General features: G+C 36.6%; 1 pseudogene; it reads right to left on the bottom strand.

Moving 5' to 3' along the window:
- LOC149547686 (RNA-dependent RNA polymerase 2-like) overlaps positions 1 to 24,200 on the bottom strand; it is a 137,698-nt pseudogene that overhangs the window by 75,706 nt on the left and 37,792 nt on the right.

Here is a 24,200-nt window from a genome sequence, read left to right as displayed (position 1 = left end):
GCCTTATCCAATCAATTTAATAACATGGACAAAGTTTATTGATGTTATTATGATCAATCTTATACAATAAGCTTTGATAATGTGGCATTTACAATGTTTGTTAAATGTCAAATATCCTTAATCCATGTCATATGTCCTTGACATTTTATCAATCATAATCACACAATAAATTTGAACATGGCTTTGATCTACCCACAATCATCCTATTCAATTTGTATAATCATCACATTTCATCAAAAAGGTTTATCTTGCATTTATTTCATGAATTGGCCAATCATTTACTAATTTGTCCTATAGGATTAGTCAACCCATAATATATTCCTAAGCCATTTCAATTATTTTCACCTCACTTTTATTAATCATTCTTATTAGCCAATGTTCTAAATTAATTGCTATCTATTATTTAGTTGGTCCATCTTTGCTAACTATGGGAATTATCAATTTCCTAAGACCTATTTTCCCATTTCTAATTTCTAATTTCTATTTGTGTGGAATTATGAAATTTTAATTCAAATATTCCACCTAGTCTTGACACATGGCCATAATACATCATAGATCCTCTCTCTGAACTTGGATAATGTGTCATTTTTGGCATATATTATTCCTTACACATGACTATAATAAGTCATATTTGTAATAGATTCTTGTCTACAATTGACTTTGATGTGTCATAAGCTTGTCATTGATTCTCTTCCACTTTTAGTCGTGTTGACTTGTATGTGTCATAGAATCCTATATGTCGCATATTGTGTCATATTTGTCATATATATTCCAAGGAATATTGTGTCAATTTGCACACTCAATTTTACAAATTTCCACTTCCTCATTCATGTCTAACCTGTTTGCATTTTGGCTATAAATTAAGCTATCTTGCACTCATTTTGGTCTTTAACCCATTAGCCTTAACAACCATGCTCTCTTGAACCATTCCCAAACTACGCTTCTAGTATTCTTGATATAATTCATCACATCACTTTACCCTTTTGCTTTCAATTGTGTGTGCACTATAGGCAATTGGTGCTACATCAACAATGGAGAAGAAAGAAGGACATGGGAATTACAGTTGAGAAGGGGTTTTGTTGTTTTCAATCTCCTTATTTTTAGTGATTTTCATTGTCTATTAGAATAGATTAGTAAATGTATTTTAGTTTGTGGTTTCTCATAGTATACATTTACACCTATTTTCTAGTCCTACAATTGGTGAACCCGACATAAAACATGCTTACTAACTTGGGTTTTCTTTGTTTGTGCTTGTAGGTGCAAGGAGGGAGCTCATTTGAAGGAGTTTAACACATTTTTGTTCATTATGATCGAACCTAGCCTAATTAGGAGGTCCATAACAAGATTTATTTTATTTTATACATTTTTTAAGATCTCTATCTCAGGTGTGCACTTGGTACTGTTAGTGTGTACTTAGGTGCCTTAAGAAGTTTTTTTAGATGTTTAGGACCTAGAATTTTCTGTGTCTACTTCTCTAATTTGACCAACTACACCCCTGAATGACCAAGTGCATACTTCAGGGTCCCAACTACACCATGGGCATAGCTGGTATTATTTAGGTGCACTTGGTAACCCTAGTTTGAATTATGTCTATTGTAGGTACCATTCTGACTCTATGTTACCCTTTCTAGTTATCAGGTCCCAAACTACACCCTAAACTACCAACTGCACCCTTATGAGCCCTAAGTACACAAGTGGTTTAGTTGGGAAGTGACCCTCCTATTTTTGCATGTCTAGGTTCTTGGATGCTTGTTTAGAGCCCAATCTAGTTGTCTAACTTTTAGTTTTCTAGCACCTAGGTAACCATCTGCACCCTTTTGGGCCCCAACTACACCACAAGAACACTTGGTACAATCTAGTTGCACTTGGGAGCCTTCTAAGAGGTTTCTAGCCCTCCCTAGTATAGTTGGTACTGTCACTACAAAGTTGGTTCATAGAAAGGTCAAGTTTGGTTTCATTTTTATTTCAAAACTTAGAATATAGGTTTTGTCATTACTGATGATCTATTTGCAACATATGACATTCATTGGGAGAATACTAATCACTTGAAAACTACTAATGTGTTTGGTGTAGGACATTGACAAAAACTTATGTGTGTGGTTTTCTTTAGATTAGCAAACACTTGGTTAAAATAAAGTTTCTTCTGTGATTGTTGTCTCTACATTGTTTAGAACCCAATGAGTTGCATGGATGTATCCTCTCCCCTTGCCATTCATGGACCTTGGGTGTAACAAAAATCCATGCAATATCTTTTAGAGAGGCCTGCCTTGGAACCAAGACTCACCACTTGGTGGGTCCTAGGGGTTGACCTAAAAGTGGTAGCAGGCCAACACCAAGTCTACACTCCAGTCACTATAATAGACTCGATATGGTTAATGCCCTATTGATAATATTTTTGGGTGATATTTCTCCTCTAGTACCCTTGTGGTGCATCAAACTTTGGTTTTCGAAGCTGGGAGACCTTTTGAGAAAGTTATCATCGACTTGACAAACAAAGTGCCTAAACTAAATACCATGTCTTATTGGCCAAAATCCTTTCTATCCACTAGCTCAAAGGGTCGCCCATGCCCATGGAGACATCCCACAATCTTGTGGTCCTTAGTAGAGGTAATAGTCCCTTGGGAAGTAATGACCCTTGGGAGGTGGATCTTGGTAGCCCCGAGAAGTGAGTGCGCTATAAGGGGGAACCTGTGATGCCAAGATCCTAGGTTTATCTTTTCTAGATAAGCATGAATGAACTTTGGTTCAAGTGGGAATTCAATGGATATAGTATTAAAGCCTAGGTTGTGATGTTTTTTTAAAGTTTAACAACAACTATTCTTGTCTATCGTGTCTTGTGTGTGTGCATAACATTAATCAAGATAATGAAAAATTTACAAAGTCCCACCAAACAAATTTGAACCTTTGATACTTTCAAACATACACTTTGTCAAAACATTGAGAAATTTTTGTCAAAACCTTGAGAACATTTCAAACATGAAAATTTGTGGCATTAGGAGTCCTTGGCATGATTTAGAATTCATATTTGCATAGGACACTTTCATTTTTTCCATCTTTTGATCCTCATACTTGCATCTTTTGGCCCTCATTTTGCATTCCTTATTCCCCTTAGAGCATTTTTAGCCTTCATATTGCATCCTTTAGTCCCCACCTTGCATCTCCTAGTATTCACCTTTCAACCCTTAGTCTTCATCTTTCATCCTCTAACTTGCATTTTTACATATCCTAGCCCTCATTTTGCATCCCTGTTCTAATCATAACATCATCCTTAGTCAACCCACTTTCCAACATAATAGTCTAAAATCCATTAAGCCTTAGAACCCCAAATTTGCATCCCTCTTTACAAATTATGCCCTTACACTACCAATTTCTCCCTTCTGGGCCCCAACTACACCATAGGCAAAGTTGGCACTATCAGAGCACACTTGGTATTCTTTGTGTGTGCTCACTTGCCAAAACATGCCACTTTGACCTCTAGATTGCACTATTAGACCCTAGATTTTCCCTAGATGCTTGCATAGGTCCTCATTTTGATCATGTCTTAAACCTCATTTTGCACCTTAGGATCCTTGCATTTTGCATACCCATCTTGTATATTCCTCATTTTGATCCCCTTATAGACATCATTTTGAACCTAGAACCCCTTTGAACTTAATAAAAAATTAGAACAAAGTATGAGTCTTAGAGTATCTCCTTATGTCGATGGATGAAGGATCTTGACCTTGGTCTTATTGTCATCTTTCTTATCATTTTTCTTGGGTCAAATTCTATCTATGTCTTGATGAATTTGACCTTGTACTTTTTATCAACTTGATCTTTTTGTATTTTTGTCTCTTTTGGTCAAGATTCAAAGTCCATCTTCACAAGGTTAAACTCTTGGATTGGTATTTTTCAAATATTTTCTTCTAAGTCCAAACCTTGCATATACTTTTCATAGCATTATCACATTCTTAGTCTCCTCAAACATCATTTTGATTAAACCCTAGTTGTATAATCATTTCACCTTACATAGTCCAAAACCCTAGCATTTCCTCCAGGTATCAATATCCTCCTAAATGCCTTAAACATATCAAACAATTAACTTTCCCAAGTCTGTAATCATTTTTCAAATCAAAGACTTTCCATAATCCCACATCCATATCTTGCATGTCCTAAACATCATTATCAACCCTAGCATAACCCCTCTGCATAATATAATCTTGGTTACATACATCAACCCTTAGTCTCATTTTAACAAATCCTACGTCTTAGGTCCAAAACAATATGCATTTTTGCATACCTTAGGATCATCTTCATATCCCTTAATCAAAAATTTAGATTTGTCACTTGCATTTGCATGTGTACATCATCCCCTTAGGTCATTTACGCCTTGCATACCATAACCCTAGGTCAATTTGCACTTTCACAATTTGTATCACATACCTAAACCCCAAAAATTCCAAAAAAAAGTCATATCTTGCATAACCCCTTTGAAAATACCAAGTTTCAACCTATTTTACCAAGTGCACACCCTAGGGGTGCACTTGGTAGTTTTAGGGCACACTTGGTGACTGGGAGTCCATCTTTAGTTTCAAGAATCCCAAACTACATTTTCACAACTTGCATTGCATGTGTATAACCTAAAAAACCCCTAAAAACACATAGAACATACATACTTTTCATTTTTGTCACCCAAACAACTCATTTACCAACTGCACCCTTCTAGATTCCAAGTGCACACCCTAGGGGCAAACTTGGTACTATTTGGGAATGGTTGGTACTTTAGGTGCACATTTGGGAGATAGAAAGCCCATTCCAAAATCCCCCATTGCATCTACATACTTAGGTATCATGTTAGCTCTCACAAGGACACAATTAGTTAAAAGACCTAAAGACCTATATCAACCATTATTTTTCCAAGAGCAAACACAAACAAAAACTCATCCAAGACAAAAGAAAATCAAGAAACCTCAACAAACTTTTGACCCAAGTCAAACCAAAGTTTCACAACCATTACAAGTGGAACCACTAAGCATGTATCCTCCAAGAAGTGACAACAACACAAACATTTTATTGACCCAACACAAGACATACGTGTACAAAAATAAGTTTTTCACTCAAACATCATGAACACTTTACAAATACCTTTTGATATAACACAAGGTTTTGACCCTAACATGACATACACTTCACATGAAGTTACTTCTTTTGATCAAATGAAAATGACACTCTCAACATCTTATGATCAATCACTTGAATCTCACATGCTCCTTATGAAAATTTTCAAAATAAACTAGATAGGGAGTCTAAAAAAGTTCAAAAGAAAATAGAATCCATCACAAAAAGAGCCTATGACATGGCTAATCTTTACAATTTTCCACTAAAATTTTTTTTTGACACTCACATAAAATGTCTCATGGATAAATTAAAAAATGCCAAAACTTATTGCACAACTCGTAGAGGCAAAGAAAAAATCCAATCAAATACTTCTCAATGAAGACCTTGAATATGATCAACCCAATTCTATTTCAAAACATGCACAATCTTCCTCAAATGACACATGCAACATTTTTTTTCAACCAAACACTTAAAAAACATGTGGAACAATCCAATGGGAGCCACCCCTAACTCTGAACAAATCTCAATTCCATTTAAATCAAGTGATCCTGCAACAACATTACAACCTTGTGTGCAAACAATTCAACCAACACCGAGTCCACAAACAACTTTGCCTTTAACAACATGTGATCAACAAAACTTATGTCCACAAATCCAATAATATTTTCTCAAACAAGCACAAACCTAAACATGTCAACTTTTTCACATCAAACAAACACAATCAATGACATTCATTTTGAGGAGTATCTTTAACCAAACAAACTTGAACAACATGGACATATCAACTCTATAACACCAACAAGATCAAACAAGAAAAAAAAATCCAAATCATATACTTCAAATAAAATATTTCAAAAATTATTTGAAAAGGATAACAATTCAGCCATGTCTAGCAGTGACTCATCCCAAAAAATTTGCATGGATGCAATTCATATTTCCACTCAAGAAATTAACCTTCAAAAAACATTCATGTCTCCCTCTAGTCCTTCACTACCCAAAGCTTCATAACAAAATTTTTCTTCATCACTCTCAAGTTCCATTTCCAATAATGATACCTTTCAAGGGCTATCCATAGAACAACTTCAATCTAGTCCCATCCTTGACAGAAGTCCTTTTCATGATTCTCAAACATTATAACCAAACATCGACCCCTTTTCAAATCTTCCTATACATATTGAAATACATACCTCATGTCAAGAAGATGAATCAAAGAGCCAAGAAATGAATCCTAAAATTAATCAAGATCAAGATCCTATTAATGTCCAATTCAATTCAATATTTGACCAATAACTCATTTCCCATGAACCTCACAATAATCCCATCATCCAAGATGATCCATTTCCTCTTGACCTTTCCCTTCCTAAGAAAGATCAAGAGTATCCTACCATATTTCCTAATTATCCCAATCCAAGTCAAGATCAAAGTATGCCTTCGCTCCTAGATCCTCCAAAAGATCCCATCATTCCTTTATGTCTCCCAAATGATCCCATTTTACCTCTAGATTCTCCTTGAGATCATTTCATCCCTCCAAATCCTCCACAAGATCTTATCCTACTAGATGCTCCTATCAATGTTCCTATTCAATTAAAGGATCCTATTATTCATGCTAATCCCCCTAATGGTTTAAACAATTTTGTGCAAGATGTTCATGAACCTTGTCAGTGTAAATAATTAATAATTATTACACTTTACTTAAGTTTACTTAGGAATATGCATAGTCATATGAGTTGTCTTGTTGATAACACAGGAGTTAGCAACTTATTTGAACACATGGTGCCTACAACATCTCTTTATGAGACACACCTATCTAAACTTATCCTCTCATCGGACAAACTCATGTGCTCAATAGAGGATAATCCACCTTTGGTGGACATGTGCTGAGTTGTAATCCTTATCTCTTGTGTGACTTCTATACATATTGGTTGCCCTTATCTGCAGACACCCTCTATGATTTATTCATCCATTATCTCATTATCCATTATCAATTATCAATTATCCAATTATCTAATATCCATTCTCATTTGATCATATTTTGTCACTCTTGTGCTATCTCTTGAGCTTCTTGATCTTCGCATCATTTTGCCCCAAGGAAAAGTATTACATGGTATCAGAGCTATACCAAATTCTTACATGTTATTAGAGCCATATGAGTTTCATTCCATAGCTATTGAAGAGATTTTTTTGTAGGTCAAGATTGGAGCTTGCTGGTGCAAATCAGATATTGGTATCACATTCAGAAGGTCAAAAAACCCCCAAATCGACGTTTGTTTCATCAAAATCAGACATCTGAGGTGAAATCTAGAGTCATTTGATTTTTGAAGGTGTAGTGACAACAATTTAGGAAAAATAATTACAGAGGTCATTTTCAAACAACAATATCTCCCTCATACAGACTCCTTTTTGTGAGCAATTTTTTTTTGTTTTGGGGTAGAATTTCGTGATCTACACATTGTTGCAAGTTGTTTGCAATCCCTATTCCTGAATTTTTCTACAAATTGCAAATCCCAATTTTTGCAACTTTAAAGGCTTAGTTCAAGCTCATCTGGACACATATTCAAGTGCTATTTTTTGAAAGTCCATGATTTTTTGTTTACTTTCTAGATCTAGTATCAGTTTGGAGTAATTTTGAGTAGACATAGTATTTTCATATTTTGGTCTCATTTTTGCCTATTGACACTTGTAATTAATTAGATCCCTAAGAGGTCTTGTGTCTTATCTTATTGAGTCTAATATAGCTTCATATTTTTGGTTGTAACCATCAAAATTAGAAGTCCACTTGTGACCTAAATTGGCAAGTGGCCACTGTAATCGCACTAAATATAAAGTACCAAGTCATGCATTAAGCATAGTTTCTTTGATTTTTTTTTTCACATTTTGGGGGTGCATACATTATTTGATCTCATGGAGTCATGTCACAAGTGTCCGTTTGGTTTAAGATTTAAATTGACAAAAACGAACTATCGAAAATGGAGTGCTTTGATGATTGATTTGTTAAGATCTGATTGAAAAGATCATGTTGAAAGAGAATTATTGAAAGAAGAAGATTGTTGAAAAAAAATGTATTTCAATCATTATTTTGTCACTAATGTCAAACCTTCTATTGTGTTGGTAAGACAATTGCTTATAAGATTCAAGTACTATCACTTAGTTGATTGATGAAGAGGATTTGATCAATAAGATATAACAATAGCACCTGGAGGAAAGGTTGAGTTATGCTTATGTAATGAAGTGCAAGGATTAGTTAAGACAGTGATAACATAATGTATTGATAATATACTTAAGGTTGTAAAGGCTGGTTACACTTAGAAACTTTAGAAGAACAAGTTACTCAAAGACTATCTACCAAGCTTGACTGAATTGGTTAGTAGGTGCTGAGAAAATTTCGTGCAAGCCAAGCAAAAAATCAATTGGTGCCAAGTAAAAGAAAATTCTAGTGTATGTCGAGTAGAATAATAGATGTTGAGTAAAGTTTAGTGGATTTTAAGTACCAATAAACTTTAGTTGATTCTGAGTGATTACACAGTTGATGTCGAGCAATGTAGTATGTGCCGAGCATAAGAAGATTAATAATGCTGAGCTACTGCATTAATCAAAAGATCAAATATTTGTCGAATTTGAGCCAACAAGTTTGTTTTCTTGAATTTTTTGAACCCGGTGGAAGATAAGGATGATGAGTTGGTGGCATAGAATTTGAGGTAAACCATTTCTCGATGAATTCAAATGGATTCTAGGAGAAGTTTCTAGAAGAGACAAGCTATGGGGTAGATACATTGTATCCTACCTAATCCATCCAAACCCTAAAATAGATGATGGAGAACAAAGTGACAAAGTATTCCAAATTCTTATTTAATGAATGTTGAATCAAGAAGAAAATAGAAGATTTTGGGGGAGATATTGAGAAGGTCAGAAAAGATTAGGAAAGAACAGAGACAAGGACTCTACTTCGTCAAGTGACCAAGAGGGTGATTGCATTGGCATACCAAGAAAGAAGGCTTAAGGAGACATATTCTTGAAGGGAGAACAAGCTGTTAGAGCTGCAAATATTGAAAGCCAAGCCGGATTGATGACTAAATTGTGATCTGAAATCTACAAGAGAGGTTGTAAGTTAAACTAGAATAAGCTCTACTGTTACTGTCTAACAATTGTATCAGTCTAGGTGAAAATAATTTGGATTAAGGTTGACCTAATAGTCATTGGAAAATCCTTTAATAGAGTGGCATTCCAAGTGAATAGCCTAAAGTCCTCTAACAAGGCTCACTTTTAATAGGGTGATTAAAATCCCTTAAATGGGTCACATTTAATAGTCTATATTGTAACCTTTAATAGGGTTGGCCTTTCACAGGGAATCACTTTAGAAGAGTAAGAAATGAGTAGCATGTTACTAGTGGTTTTTCCCAAATTTGGTTTCTACGTTAAATCATTGTGTCAAATGTGTTGATGTTTCATGTTTACATTTTTGCATGGTTGAATTAATAGCAAGCTATAAGTTTTAGTGATTGCATGCATATGAATGTTTTATGGGCTCACTGAGCTGAGGAAAGAAATTTTTTATTAGTACATCAGGACCTTGAATAAATGATTCACCCCCTAGTTATTCTAAAGAATTCTAAGAATTGGTATCAGAGCAATCTGCTAAGGAAGACTAGTTTAAAGGTACTAGAAGCACAAAGATCAAGATGTCAAAGAGAGATGTACCAAAGCTAAATAGAGACAACTTTCTTGCATGGAAAGTTTGATGAAGCTACATCTTGGAGGGATTAGAGATCATGCACAATCTACCATCACAATAGAACATGTTGACCGTACTGGAGTTCCTACTACTGAAGATATGAAAAAGAAGAAGGAACACAATTAGGAAATGTTGGAGATTGCCTCTTCCCTAAGCTATGCCAAGGTTGATGAAATCAAAGGCTATGACACTACAAAGAAGATGTGGTCTTCCCTACACACCATCTATGGAGGAAACAAGAATGTAAAAAGAGCCAAATTTGAAAGTCTGAGAGGTAAGTTTGATGATATGAGAATGGAAGAAGGTGAAAACATTGCTCAATATGTTGCTAGGATAAAAGAAGTAGTTAGTGCAATTAAGGGTGCAACTAGTCAAATAGATGATGACACTATTCTAAGAAAAGTCTTAAGAACACTATTGCTTGTCTATGCTATTAGAGTATAAGAAATCCAATAATTGAGATGCATTCCAGGGAACAACCTAACTCTTGAAGGTCTGGTAGGTAGACTCACTACTTTTGAGCTATCTAACTATGAAAATTACAAACCAGAGAGTCTTGAATCTGCTTTCAAGGCTATATTGTTATTAAAAAATTATAATGAGAAGAAGAAAAAGAATAAAATAAGGATTAAACATGTGTCTAGTGATAGTGACACATATGAAGAAGATGTTGAACAATTGGAAGCATTGTTGGCAAGAAGATTCTACAAAGGAAAAGGCAAATTCAAAGGTAAGTTGCCCATCATTTGGTTCAACTGTAATGAAATTGGTCATATTGCTGCTAAATGTCTGGAGAATAAAAACTATAGAGGTGGTGACAAGTTCAAAGGGAAAATAAATGAAGACAACAAGGATTAAAAAGACAGAGGCAAGAAGTGCTACATTGCTGAAGAGGATGATTCAGATGAACATGATGATGAAGTTGTTTATGTTGCAATGAAAGATGAATTTGATGAAGATGAGGTGACTACACTTGTGACATTTGTGAACAAAAATGATAGATGGATCATTGACAATGGATGTTCACATCACATGACTAGAGACAAAAGTAAGTTTGTTACCTTAAACTATTATGATGGAAATAGTGTTAGATTTGGCAATGATACTCCATGTTTGATAAAAGGAAAAGATTCCATTAAACTCATAGACAAGATCTCATGGGATAATGCTTATTATGTTGAAGGATTGAACTATAATCTATTGAGTGTATCACAACTAAACAATTTGGGATGTAGAGTTGAATTTAAAACAAGATTGCAAAGATCTATGGCATAGATGGGATATTGATAGGAAAAGGAGATCAAACTAGAAGCAATCTATTTTACCTTGATATAGAGGATGCTACTTGTCTTATTACAAAATTTGATGATGTATGGCTCTGGCACAAAAGGTTATGTCATGTTAACTTTCACAACTTGATTAATATCAGTAACATGAAGAAGGTTAGAGGTTTTCCTAAGTTGAAAAACCTAAAAATATAATATGCAAACAATGTTAGCTAGGCAAGATGACAAGGTTAAGTTTTAAAAGCAAAACATATACCTCTAAGGAGAGACTAGAGATTGTTCATACTAATTTGTGTGGACCAATTGATGTGAAAAGCTACAAGGGAGACAAGTACATAATGCTACTTGTAGATGATTATTCTAGAATGATGACTATCATGTTTCTAAAGCATAAATATGATGCATTTAAAATGTTTAAGTGTAACTTGGCTAGAGTTGAAAAAGAGACAAGAAAAAGTTTCAAATGCTTCAGATTAGACAGAGGAGGAGAATTCACATCAAATGAATTTGAGATGTTCTATAATGATAGAGGAATCAAAAGACAAACATCTGCACCTAGAACACCTCCACAAAATGGAATAGCTAAAAGAAGAAACTAGTCTATAATAGATTGTGCCAGAACACACATCATGGAGAAGAATGTTGCTTTGAAATACTGGAGAGAAGCTATAAGTGATATGCCATACCTGCGACATCTATTGAATACCTGCCTTAGATCAGCAATATGAGTACTTCAATCCTTCGAAAAGACAATCAAGTCATCCATGTAGATGACTATACACCTATTTATCAATCCTTTGAAGGATTCATCCATTGCTCATTGAAATGTAGCTACCGCATTAATCAACCCGAAAGGCATCCTTCTGTATGCAAACATTCCCCACTTGGTCGTGAAAGCAGTCTTTAGCCTATCTTCTTCATCGACCATCACTTGGTTATATCCTAAGTAACCATCCAGAAATGACATCATCTTTAAACCATTAATGATTTGCAACACTTCATCTAATGAGGGTAGGGGGTAGTTATCCTTCTAAGATGCCAAGTTCAAGTTACGAAAGTCAACACAAAGGCGAATCTCTCCAGTCTTTTTTCGTACAAGAACCAAATTTGCTACCCAGGTGGAATGAAAAATAGGGAATATGATCTTAGCATCCAGTAGTTTTTTGACTTCTTTCATAATCAGTGGTTCGATTATCAGATTTATTGATCGTTGTCTTTGCCGAAAAGGTTTAGCATCTAGTTTCAACGGGATGTCGTGTGTGATAATCTCAGGATCATAAGTTTTTAATTCTTCATAGCTCCAAGCAATGACATCTTTATACTCAATGAGCAACTTGAGCATGTCATCCCATTCCTTTTGGTTGCATGCTTTTCCTATTTGCACCATTTTTTGTTCTTCATCAATGCCTAAATTGTACGAGTCACATTCTTCGATTCCTTTCTCTTGAGTTTCCCTTCTATGAGTTGCTGATTCGTCACGGTCGAAGATGCACTCAATTTCAACCATCCCTTTCGAAATGTTGTTGGTTTTCAAATTAAGGATTCCATCATCATCCTCAAGCTCATCATCTCCAAGCTTGTCTTCAAGTGTATCATCAATCTCTTGTCCTTGGAAATGGCGACTGCACATAATAAACTCGAGTATATGTTGATCATCTTGAAAGACTTGACAGTTCGTGATATTGTTGGGAATGGCAGGAATGGTGACTAATTCAACTGAGAATCTTTTCAACTTTGTTCTTTCTACTGGTTGTAAAGCGCTGGCTGAAATTGCAAGGGTGTCTGCTACCACATTCCTTCTTTTTGGAATGGATTTGATGTTTAGAGCTTCAAAGTCATCCATTATATCCCATACCCTTTTCCTGTAAGTGATTAATCTTTTGTCATTGCATGAGTATATGGATTTTAATTGTCTTATTACTAATTGAGAATCTCCTTTGATTATAAGAGCAGTAACTCCTTTTTCCAATGCAAAGAGAAGTCCTCGAATCAAGGCTTCATATTCTGTGCCATTATTAGTACATCTAAACTGTAATCGATATGCGGCATAGAAAGAGCTACCTTTTGGGTTGACTAGTTCAATACCTGCACTAGCTCCTGATTTGCATCTAGAACCATCGAAGCGGAGTTTCCAAACTGTATTTTCCATGGGTTTTCTGACTTTGTGCTTATTTGTCCTTAACCTTTCTTTTACTTGAGTCTTGAACGACTATTTCTTAGGAACCCATTGTAACTTTTCTCATGTAGGGCTTGATGAATCTCCTTCATATCCCATGGATAGAGGAAGAGTGTGTTTTTCTTGCTCCTCCTAAATTTTCCCTATTAGCTCATTGATTTGTTCGACTTTAGGTTCAGGATGAATGACTACTGAAGTCCATCCTTTACCTTTAACATACCGTCTTCTTCTCTGAACTTTAATTATCTATGGAGGAGGAGACTATAAACCTCCACCATCTGAAGAGGTATCAATGTATGATACATTTAGGTCTTCACTTTCCTCCTTAGTTTTTTCAATAAGGTTGGATGAATTTGCTAAATCTCGACTTTCAATAATTTCATCACTAGAGGTCTTTGTATTCTTGTTTTCCATTATTTGTGTCAAAACCTTTGCTACTACTTCTTGGCATGTTGAACATTCAAACTCTGGATGACTAACTTTGTGCAACTAGAAAAATCCTGGAAGGAGGAGGATACTAGGGTCAGCTTCCTCTCCTAAACATTGTAGATTAGTCACCAAACTTTCTATGAATTGTGTTACAGTCTCACTTTTGGGTACCAACACCTTAGGTTCTTCGTTTTCATCTTGAGATGTCTTGTTTGGGACCATATTCAATACCATCACTTTGTACGACCCCAAGTCAGATTGTAAGAATGCTACCTCATTCGGGGCATTGTAATCTGTGATCATTGTTTTCAGTTTGGGCTCAGCATCTATCTTGATTTGATTGTTCAAAACTTTCCATGGCAACCATAATTGAGTGAAATCTGTAGAGAACCATCCTCTAAGACATTTTGTCCATTCTCTGCTAAGGATTAATTTGTATGTCTCTGGGATGTCAACCACATGTATGTCAACAATATCTTGGATCTGAGGATCAACTGTTAGCTATATCCGCACATCTTTCAATACTCAAATGACTTTTACCTCTGTTTTATCCAACTGTATTACCACTTGGTTAGAGGGTTGAGGATTAACTCCTAGCCTTTGAGCTATTGATAATGGCATCACATTACAAGAAGCTCCCAAATCAATAAGACAATTGTGTAGATTCTTTCCATATATCCTTATGCTCAGCAAAAATGGGGGTACCTCGACTTTGTCCTTGAACATAGTAGGCATTGCTTTTGTAGTATTTACTTGTTGTGGTGCCGTCTTTTGGGGGACATTATTCATATGATGGGAAACCTTTTTATTATCCAATGTCTTCATGAGTGCTTCTCTTTATTGTGGACAATTCTGCAACATGTCGAACATGGACATATTGGCTTTTGTTTTCTTCAGGTCTTCAACCGCATTATACTTTTTAGTAGACCAAGTAGGGTTCCTCAGTATTGTCAGTATGTTTACTTGATTCTGATACTGTGGTCCTCCTTGGGCTGGCCTTACTGGTGGTGGATTGTTGCTTGCTCTAGGATCAGGTGGGGTTGGTTGCAAACCAGGAGGAATTCCATCGGTCAAGGGATCCTTTTTGTTTATGAGATTATATGTGTTTCGATTATCATTTTGAAAGGAAAACATCTCATCATGTTGAAGATCGGCTTCTTGACTAAAAGGGAATGAGAATTCTTCATTTTCTTGTTGTTCCACTTGTACATTCTGGGTAGAATCGTAAGATTCTAATAGCATTGCGTTAAATTGAACAGGAGGAGAATTATCATTCATTGGTGGGTTTTGATTCACATCCTGATTACCATTGTAGTATGCACCATCATTGCTAGGCATATTTTGGCTATCATCATACTGATTAATGTCGGCATACTGAATGTTGTTGTTATCAGCAGGAATGCTTCCATTATTTGGTCTAGTGTTCCATTGTCGATTTTGTCTTTGAAAGCCATTGTTGCGATCAGGAGGATTGAAATTGTTTCCTCCCCCGTTGTTTCCTACATTGTTGTTGCTGTTATTGTTGAAGTTCCTATTGTAATTTTTGCCAAAATAGTTGTTGTAGGGGCTTGCATTGTTTCTCTGGAAGTTGTTACTTTGTCCTTGAGACAATCTAAGATGCGTCAATTCATTGTTCATTTGCGACATGGTTTTCTTCATCTGACCAACTTCTGATAGGAGATTGTTATTTGCATCCACAGGAACCGTCGCCTTTTGCTCAAAGAAGGCTATTTTCGACAGCTCATACCTTAGATATGTTATCGCCTAAGTTTGTAGAGCTGGTACCTATTGTAATGGAACTGGGTTCATAGGTATGAACTGACTAGGTACGGTGGGTGTTCCCACAGGAACCATTGGCATTGTAGGGACTGCCTGCATAGAAAACATCATTCCTCCTCCATTAGGATTAGCTTGCTTTGTGAACATAATTGCTTCTACAAAGACTTTGTCCAATGTGTCAATATTTGTTGCAAGGAGTCTCCTTAGAAAAATTGTAGTAAGAGGATCCATGGCATTGAAATAAACTTGGATGGCAGCTTCAACCAAAATTGTGTACGGTGTTTCCAACTTGCGGTAGGCCATATGAAAACGATGATTGAAGTGTGAGACCATTTCAGCTGGGCCCCTTTTTATTGATATGAATTGTTGATGTATCACTGCTGGATTGATGAATGTTTTGAATTGTTCCAAAAATGATTTTTTGAAAGAATCCCAGTCTCCAATACATCCTGGTGGTAGGTTCACATACCAATTGAAGGAAATCTCCCCCAAAGAGTAGGGAAATAAATGAAGAACCACATCTTCGTTAGCAATTTGCTTCCGATTGCAAATTTCCTTAAAAATCTTGACGTGATCTTCAGTGGCTCTTGTTTCTCCATAAATAAACCTTGGACAAAATTTCTCGAGATTCTTAGGGAGGTCATGGAGGGCACCTCTCAAGCTAAGGGGTGAATCAACTGCGTTTGCGAAAAAGGCCATTGGAGGATTTTGTGGACCTAAAGGCAGGTGGAAAGGTGATGAGAGTGTTGGAATATGTGGAGGTCCACCTAGTGGTTGAATGGGTGGTGGAGTAGAAGAAGATGATGAAATGTCAAATGGAAGTGGTTGAATTTGGGGTATTTTTCTGTCACTACGTGGCTTACGAAAATGAGTAAGCTCTAGAAATTCTTGGGCACTTGGTGAAGATCTCAATGCTCGTTGGAATGGGGATCTAGGATCAATATCTTCTAGCTTGTATCAATTCTGGGAAAAGCGCACCTCTGTAGAAGCACACTTCCTCACTTCTTCTGAATTTTGCAGACCACAGAGTTTTGCGAAGTTGCGGACCTGAATTTTTGAAAATTTCAAAAGTGATTTCTGAACTTTTTATGTAGTGTAGGATTATTGCAAGGGTGAAATTTTTTTGAAATTTGATCAAATCTTTCTTGTTTTCAATAGTATGTTCTTTGTAAGGGCCCTCCTTCTAGCGCCACTTCTGTTGGGCATTCATTTTGCACGAGGTCAACGGCAGGAATCCATAGTGTAATTCCTCTCTTGAAAAGCAAATCTTTTAAAGGATCCACTCCAAGGTTCAGTGTTTGTCTTGCGACGTACCAAAATCCGCTCAGTAGAAGATAAATGTGAATGTTCATGAGGAGGCCTTTGCTGGTTCCAAAAACTCTTTTACCTTGGAATCAAGTAAAATCTATTCGCTGTCTCAAAATATCACACCAAAAGAACAATGTTTTTATATTTTCTATTTTTTCAATGAATGCAACTCTAACAATGCAACTACTATGAGGTCCTATTCTAATAGGGGGGTTAGCAAAGCAAATAAAAAAACTGAAAGCAAATAACATGAAATCAAATAACTTGAAAGTGAAATTCCTAAATGGACATAAGCTATAGAACACAACACATTGCAAGTTAAACCTTTGAAGAAATCGGTAGGCAACCAATGAAAATAGGAGCATCGCTTCCTAGAATCCACTGATGCAATCATCAGTGAGAATCTATAACAAATCAAATGATGTTTCACTCTTCATCAAATCGCAATGCCACGAAAAGTGCGCTCATGTGAGACAAAAAGCTATGTAGACACAATCGGGTGATCTCTTCTCAAGCTCGTTACGTCAACAAAATTCATATATCTGTAGCAAACACTAGAACTAAAAGATCGCACAACCAGAAACAATGCCATAAACCTTTGGCTCAATCAGAATCTCATGAATAAATCCACAAAACAATGACATATTCAGGCAAGAATAACTACACTCCAAATGCTAGCACCAAAAGCATATTTTTAATTCATAATAACGGCGGCCCTTTTTACATTTTACAATGGGGTATTTATTAGAAATTGTCTCCTCAATTTGTGTTGAGAGTGAGAGATATCTTAATGCAATAAAATGCTTTTAAAACATTAAAACAAACTAAATATATACAAATTGGTAATCTAACTGGTGCTTAGAGGGACTCCATCCATATTTTATTCATTAATTGGATGCATGAGCCCTTTACATGTCAAAAACAATGAAAGCATGAGAGAGAAAGAAGGAGGAAGCCATCAGTCGAAGTAGAAGTGCATGGAGACACCCAAAATAGTAGCTGGCCCTTCACTTGATGTGTGTCTGAGTTAACTTGCCATCAAAATGTGTTTCCAATGCATGGAAAGTGCTATTTTTGAAACTAGCAGTCAACTGTCGACGCACCTCTGAATTGTGGAGCTTCTTTCTTTCCAATTTTGTAGCTTTGTCAAGTCGGGTTCTTCCTTGTAGAGGCACTTGCTCTTCCTCCCCATTTGACTCTATTTCATTCTCATCTGATTCTTCCTTGAGAATGGTTTCAGGAACAGATGGATTAGGCACTAATCTTTTATGAACTCTCTGCCTCTTGTTCATTCTAACCTTGACCCTCCTTTGCTTATGTGGAACCATAGGAGAAGCGAGCTCTTGATGCATCAAAGGAATGGATGTCTCTAGAATCTCTCCCTCCTCTTGCTGGCTTGACAAAACAGGAGGCAATGGAAAATCAACCTGGATATGAGAAATCCCAGAGTCTTGGGGGTCCTGGGGAGTAGATTCATGTTGCTGCAAAGGGGCCTGTTCTTAAACATGCTCTATTTGAATCCTCTAAGGAGAGGCTCTCTTCCTCTTTTCTTTCTTCTTCTCTGGTGGATGGTAATATCCCACTGGACGATCAAGCTGGTAGACCATTTCTAGCCTGATAGGAGACTAGAGCGCAAAGATAGGAACTGTGACTTTCCTCCCCTTTACCTTTTCTGGGCAAGCATGTATATGGAATACCACTGTATCCAGAATTGGATCAAGTGGAAAGGGTTTCTTGATCCAACTCTTTGTCATTCTAATGACATGTCTTTCTCGATGATTAATATCATCTCCTTCCTCTCTATCAATTTCTGCATTCAGAATGGGCCTCTCGCCAACTTTATCTATATTGAATAAGGGATCTAATAGCTCCTGCGAATCTTGTATCCTTATCTCATCTGGGATGGTCAAATGGAGAGCCTTCTCTACTAAATACAAAGTCATTCTACAATAGTCCCTGATATGCACATCATAGTCATTTGTGGCATTCATCTAATGATCTTCAATGGCGTCCTCATGGTAGAACTCTTTTCCTGCCAAATTTTCCACTTTACCAACACTATCAAATAATGGTCGGGGAGAGTTATATTCCTCAAGAGGATAGTTCTCCCACTCCCACTCGAAGGTTAGGATATCATGCTTTCTCTTTACTTGGTATGCCCCTATTACAAAAGGCCAATCCCAACAAGGCCTTTGTTGTTTCTTGATCCTCTCATAGGCTAACTCAATCTGCCGAGAAATTTCTATCAGAACCAACTTATCACTTGGGTACCTTGGGAGCTTCTTTGGATGGATAGATGCACCACCAACCTGAATGTATGTGAATGTCCGAAACTGGATAAAATATGCATCGAGAGCTATGATTTTTGCCTTGGCCTCATCAGACAATCTCTTTCCATAATTGCCTTCGATGAATTGAATGATGGCAAAGATAAAGGCATCATTCACAATTTGGTACTCTTTGCTTTGCGGCGAGAGCTTTTTCTTAACTAGCTAAGGATAAACTATATAGGCCATGCGTTAGGATCCTGCATACTGCCCCTTTTGTACAACCCGAGATAGTTGGTGGCTCTCGCTGCAAGTAGATATATCACATAAGAAGTCATATAGAACTTCTTCTTGTCCTTTACTGTCCGCAACTGATCACACAAGTTCTCACTAAGTGTGGTAGCCCAATCCAGTGGCATCTTTGCATGTCTAATGGTTTCAATGAAGTTAACCATGAATGGAGCAAGATGACCTGCTGCAGGCAATCCCATAACTCTGCTCAAGAGAATGATTGAATATCCAATGTCATCCCTCATGTATCCTCGAGCCATATCTACTTTGCTGATTGTCTTTCCTCGAGATGGTTTCTCAATGAAGTATGAGGAATATATGATGTCCATGGCCTCCTGGTGATGATCCTTATGCCACCTCTCAACTACTTCATATGAAAGCCTGATAAACTGATCAGCTCTAGGTAAGTGAAAGACTCTCTCGATATTATCAGGTCGTAGATCCAAGACTACTTCCCCAGTGACACTCTTTACCACCCTTTCCTCAAGAACAAAATGTCGGGATAAGGTCATGATCAATTCAGCTGACTGAACAGTCCTAGGATGTGATGCTGCATTTACCAATCTAGACTATATTAAGGCGGATCTCAAAGAAGATCTTTCAGTTGGGTTGTTACAAACCCTCAGAAATTCTCCCAAGTTCGTGTGTCCAAGTTCTATGTCTTTGATCTCAGAGTGTTCATTGTGCAATCGTGACTTCAGGGTTACACCTTGGAACTTGTATACGACTGGCTTTGTTATTGATCCAGATGTGGACACCATTTGATTGTATTACTTGCACGTCACAAAAAAAAAGAAAAAATAATTAATTAGTAGATACATAAAACACATTAAAAAAAATGATACTCAAAAACCAATTTTTATTTTACTTATGATTTTTTAATCTTTTTTTTTTTTGGATTTTTTGATCAAATATATATAAAAATAATAATTTAAAAAAAAAATAAAAAATAAAAAAATGAGGGCGGTGGCCCCAGCCGCGCGCACCGCAGCAGAGTGCCACGTGTGAGCAGCCTCAAAGGCTTGCGCAGCGCCGCTCGCCCACCGCGCGCCAAGAAGGGTACTGCAGTGGTGTGGCGTGCACGCGGCCTTAAAGGCACGTGCAGTGCCACATTCCCAAAAGGGCGACGTGGTGGCACGACACGAGCCTAAAAGGGCGCCGCGGTGGTGCAACGCGTGCGCAACCCTAAAGGGCGCGCGCAGCGTGAATGGAGAGAGAGGGGGGGGGGGGAAGACTTTTCCTCACCTTCCTTCCTTAGCCAAACAAGGTAGTGGAAAAATGAAATGAGTAGGAGGAAGGAGGGGGTTTTATAACGCCCTCTCCTTGCTTGTTCTTACAAAGCGCATGCGCCTCGATATGCGCACGCACAAATTTTTTTATTTAAATTTTTTTCTTTTTTCCTCTAATTGATTTAAACAAGACTTTCTCCTTCTTCCAATTTTCAAACCATGAGCCTGGGAGTTGGAAGAAAGTAGGGGGTCCCCATTCCTAGTGAGGAATGGGGCATCTGTTGTGGATACCACAACACTACTCAAAGGAATGAAGGAAGAGATCATAGCTCTAGTGATACTACTAATGCTATAAATATATCAAAGAATCTAGTAATGCATACAAAGACAAAGAATATTGCTATCAAGTATCTTTACTTGAGAGAGCTAGTAGAAGATAAAGAGGTGAAGATGGAATGTGTCAATACAAAGGAACAAATTACTGACATATTCACAAAACCATTACCTAAGGATGTACATGAATACCTAAGAGGTAAATTAGGGGTGATATGCCTATAAGGCAATATAAGTAACAAGAGGACTGCTCTTCATCAAACAAGATGATTTCAAAGATGTTATAAATTGATGCAGAAGATATCACCTTAAGAGCCGCCTAAAATAATTAGAATGCTGAAAACTCCAAAATAGTCACAAGCAAGGTGCCAGAGGGAGAAGTTAGAAAAAAATGTTGAAACTACAACAGTCTATATCTGCATGTTAAGATGTAAAGATGATATGTCTTTGGCATTATTGTCAAAGAGGGAGATACTCTACTAATCAATGGACAAAGAGGTTTTTCCAAGAAAAAGGGAGTAAGTACTATTTAGTTAGAATATCAGAGAAAGATTCTACTGATAAGAAAGGAAAAAGAATACCAGAGATTGTTATCTCAGAGGGAGATAATTGTTGATGTTGTTGATCAGAGGTAGACACATATATGATGAGGGAGAAATCATAATCTACCTAGTAAGAGGGAGTTACAAGAAAGATAGGGAGTTACAAGAAAGAAACTCAGAGGGAGTCGTAAGAAAGAGTTTTGTAACCTAATCAAAAGAATGAAGTTGTTGATAGAGGGAGCAATTTTGATACAAGTTTTCTTTTTGGTATTGTCTTACTATTTTAACCTAGTCAATTTCGTTGAACAAATTGTTTTACCATCTAGGTGACTTGGTTGATCAGTTTGGTTTTCCATCAATGCCAAAGAGGGAGATTGTTGATAACTGATTGAAAAGATCATGTTGAAAGAGAATTATTGAAAGAGGAAGATTATTGAAACATAATATGTATTTCAATCATTGTTTTGTCACTGATGTCAAACTTGCTATTGTGCTGGTAAGACAATTTCTTATAAGATTCAAGTGCTATCACTTAGTTGATTGATGAAGAGGATTTGATCAATAAGATGTAACAATAGCACCTGGATGAAAGGTTGAGTTATGCTTATGTAATGATGTGCAAGGATCAATTAAGATAGTGATAACATGATGTATTGATAATCTACTTAAGGTTGCAAAGTCTAGTTACACTTAGAAACTTTAGAAGAACAAGTTACTCAAAGATTGTCTGCTAAGCTTGACTGAGTTGGTTAGTAGGTGCTGAGAAAAGTTAGTGCAAGTCGAGCAGAAAATCTGTTGGTGCCAAGTAAAGAAAATTCTAGTGTATGTCGAGTAGAATAATAGATGTTGAGTAAAGTTTAGTGGATTTCGAGTGCCAATAAACTTTAGTTGATGCTGAATGATTACACAGTTGATGTCGAGCAACATAGTATGTGCCGAGCATCATAAGTTTAATAATGTCAAGCTACTGCATTATTCAAAAGATCAAAAAATCACCGAATCTAAGCTGACAAGTTTGTTTTCTTGAATTTTTTGAACCAAGTGGAAGATAAGGATGATGAGCTGGTGGCATAGAATTTGAGGTAAACCATTTCTAGGTGAATTCAAATGGATTCTATGAGAAGTTTCTAGAAGAGACAAGATATGGGGTAGATACATTATATCCTACCTAATCCATCCAAACCCTAGAATGGACGATGGAGAACAAAGTGACAAAGTATTCCAAATTCCTATTTAAGAAATGTCCAATCAAGAAGCAAATAGAAGAGTTTGGGGGAGATATTGAGAAGGTCAAAAAAGATTAGGAAAGAAAAAAGACAAGGACTCTACTTTGTCAAGTGACCAAGGCAGTGATTTCATTGGCATACCAAGAAAGAAGGCTTAAGGAGACATATTCTTGAAGGAAGAACAAGTTGTCAGAGCTACAAAGATTGAAAGCCAAGCTGAATTGAGGACTAAATTGTGATCTAAAATCTATAAGAGATGTTATATGTTAAATTAGATCAAGCTCTATTGTTACTCTCTCACAATTGTATCAGTCTAGGGTAAAATTCTTTGGATTAAAGTTTACCTAATAGTCATTGGAAAATCCTTTAACAGGGTGGCATTCCAAGTGAATGACCTAAAGTCATCTAACACGGCTCACTTTTAACAGGGTGATTAAAATCACTTAATCGGGTCACATTTAATAGTGTGTATTGTAACCTTTAACAAGGTTGGCCTTTCACGGGGCATCATTTCAGAAGAGTGAGAAATGAGTAGCATGTTACTTGTGGTTTTTCCCAAATTGAGTTTCAACGTTAGATCATTGTGTCAAATGTGTTGATGTTTCATGTCTACATTTCTGTATGGTTAATTTAACAACAAGCTACAAGTTTTAGTGATTGCATGCATATGAATGTTTTATGGGCTCACTGAGCTAAGGAAAGAAAAGTTTTATTAGTACATTAGGATCTTGAGTAATTGATTCAACCCTAGTTATTCTAAAGAATTCCAACATGATCATCTAAGAGAATGTAAGGAAGTATTTCCTTATCTATGTTCCAAAGAACTGCCTTCTTCTATTGATTAGATGGTTCTTAGAATGAATTTTCAAGCTATTTTAATAAATATCAGTATGGATTTTTTTTTGTCCTCAGAAAGGCAAGTAATCCTTATGAACTTTGGATGTGTCTTTGGAAAGCATATGGAGATCCACAAGTCCCTCCATTCCCAGGGGACATTCTTCATCCAATCACCCCGATTATGGTACTTACACCCTCCAGTTAAGATCATACCTCATGATGCTCCTATTGCTTCTATTGATCCAGTTCTATCCATAGATGCTCCTAATTCAATACAATAGGAAACACCATGTCTTCCTATTTCAGCTTCATGGGATGACTTCCTTCCAAACATTACAATGTTGTTTGTGGAGTCCTATGTTGAAGATGTGGTAGACATTATTGATGACATCCACCTTCTCTTTGTTGAGGAGAATTCTTCTTCACTTGTTGTGAGGGAACACTCTAAACCTCAACCACTTGATCTTCCTTTTGAGACTAACATGATTGCGCACACTTTTTTTCAGCAGTTGGAGGAGGACTCTTTTACTATGGAGGAGACATATCAGTCTTTGGAGATTGTATTCCATTTTCCTCAGATATCATATCTTTTGAGAATTCTTCCTACTAGTTGGGGATCATTCTCTACTACACCTATGGCACCACTTCTTCCTACAAGGAGGAACATCATT

This window comes from Cupressus sempervirens, chromosome 7 (genome assembly GCF_028749045.1).
Source record: "Cupressus sempervirens isolate cs-2001-9-10 chromosome 7, ASM2874904v1, whole genome shotgun sequence".
NCBI classification, from domain to species: Eukaryota; Viridiplantae; Streptophyta; class Pinopsida; order Cupressales; family Cupressaceae; genus Cupressus; species Cupressus sempervirens.
This window is presented reverse-complemented; position numbering and strand designations above follow the sequence as displayed.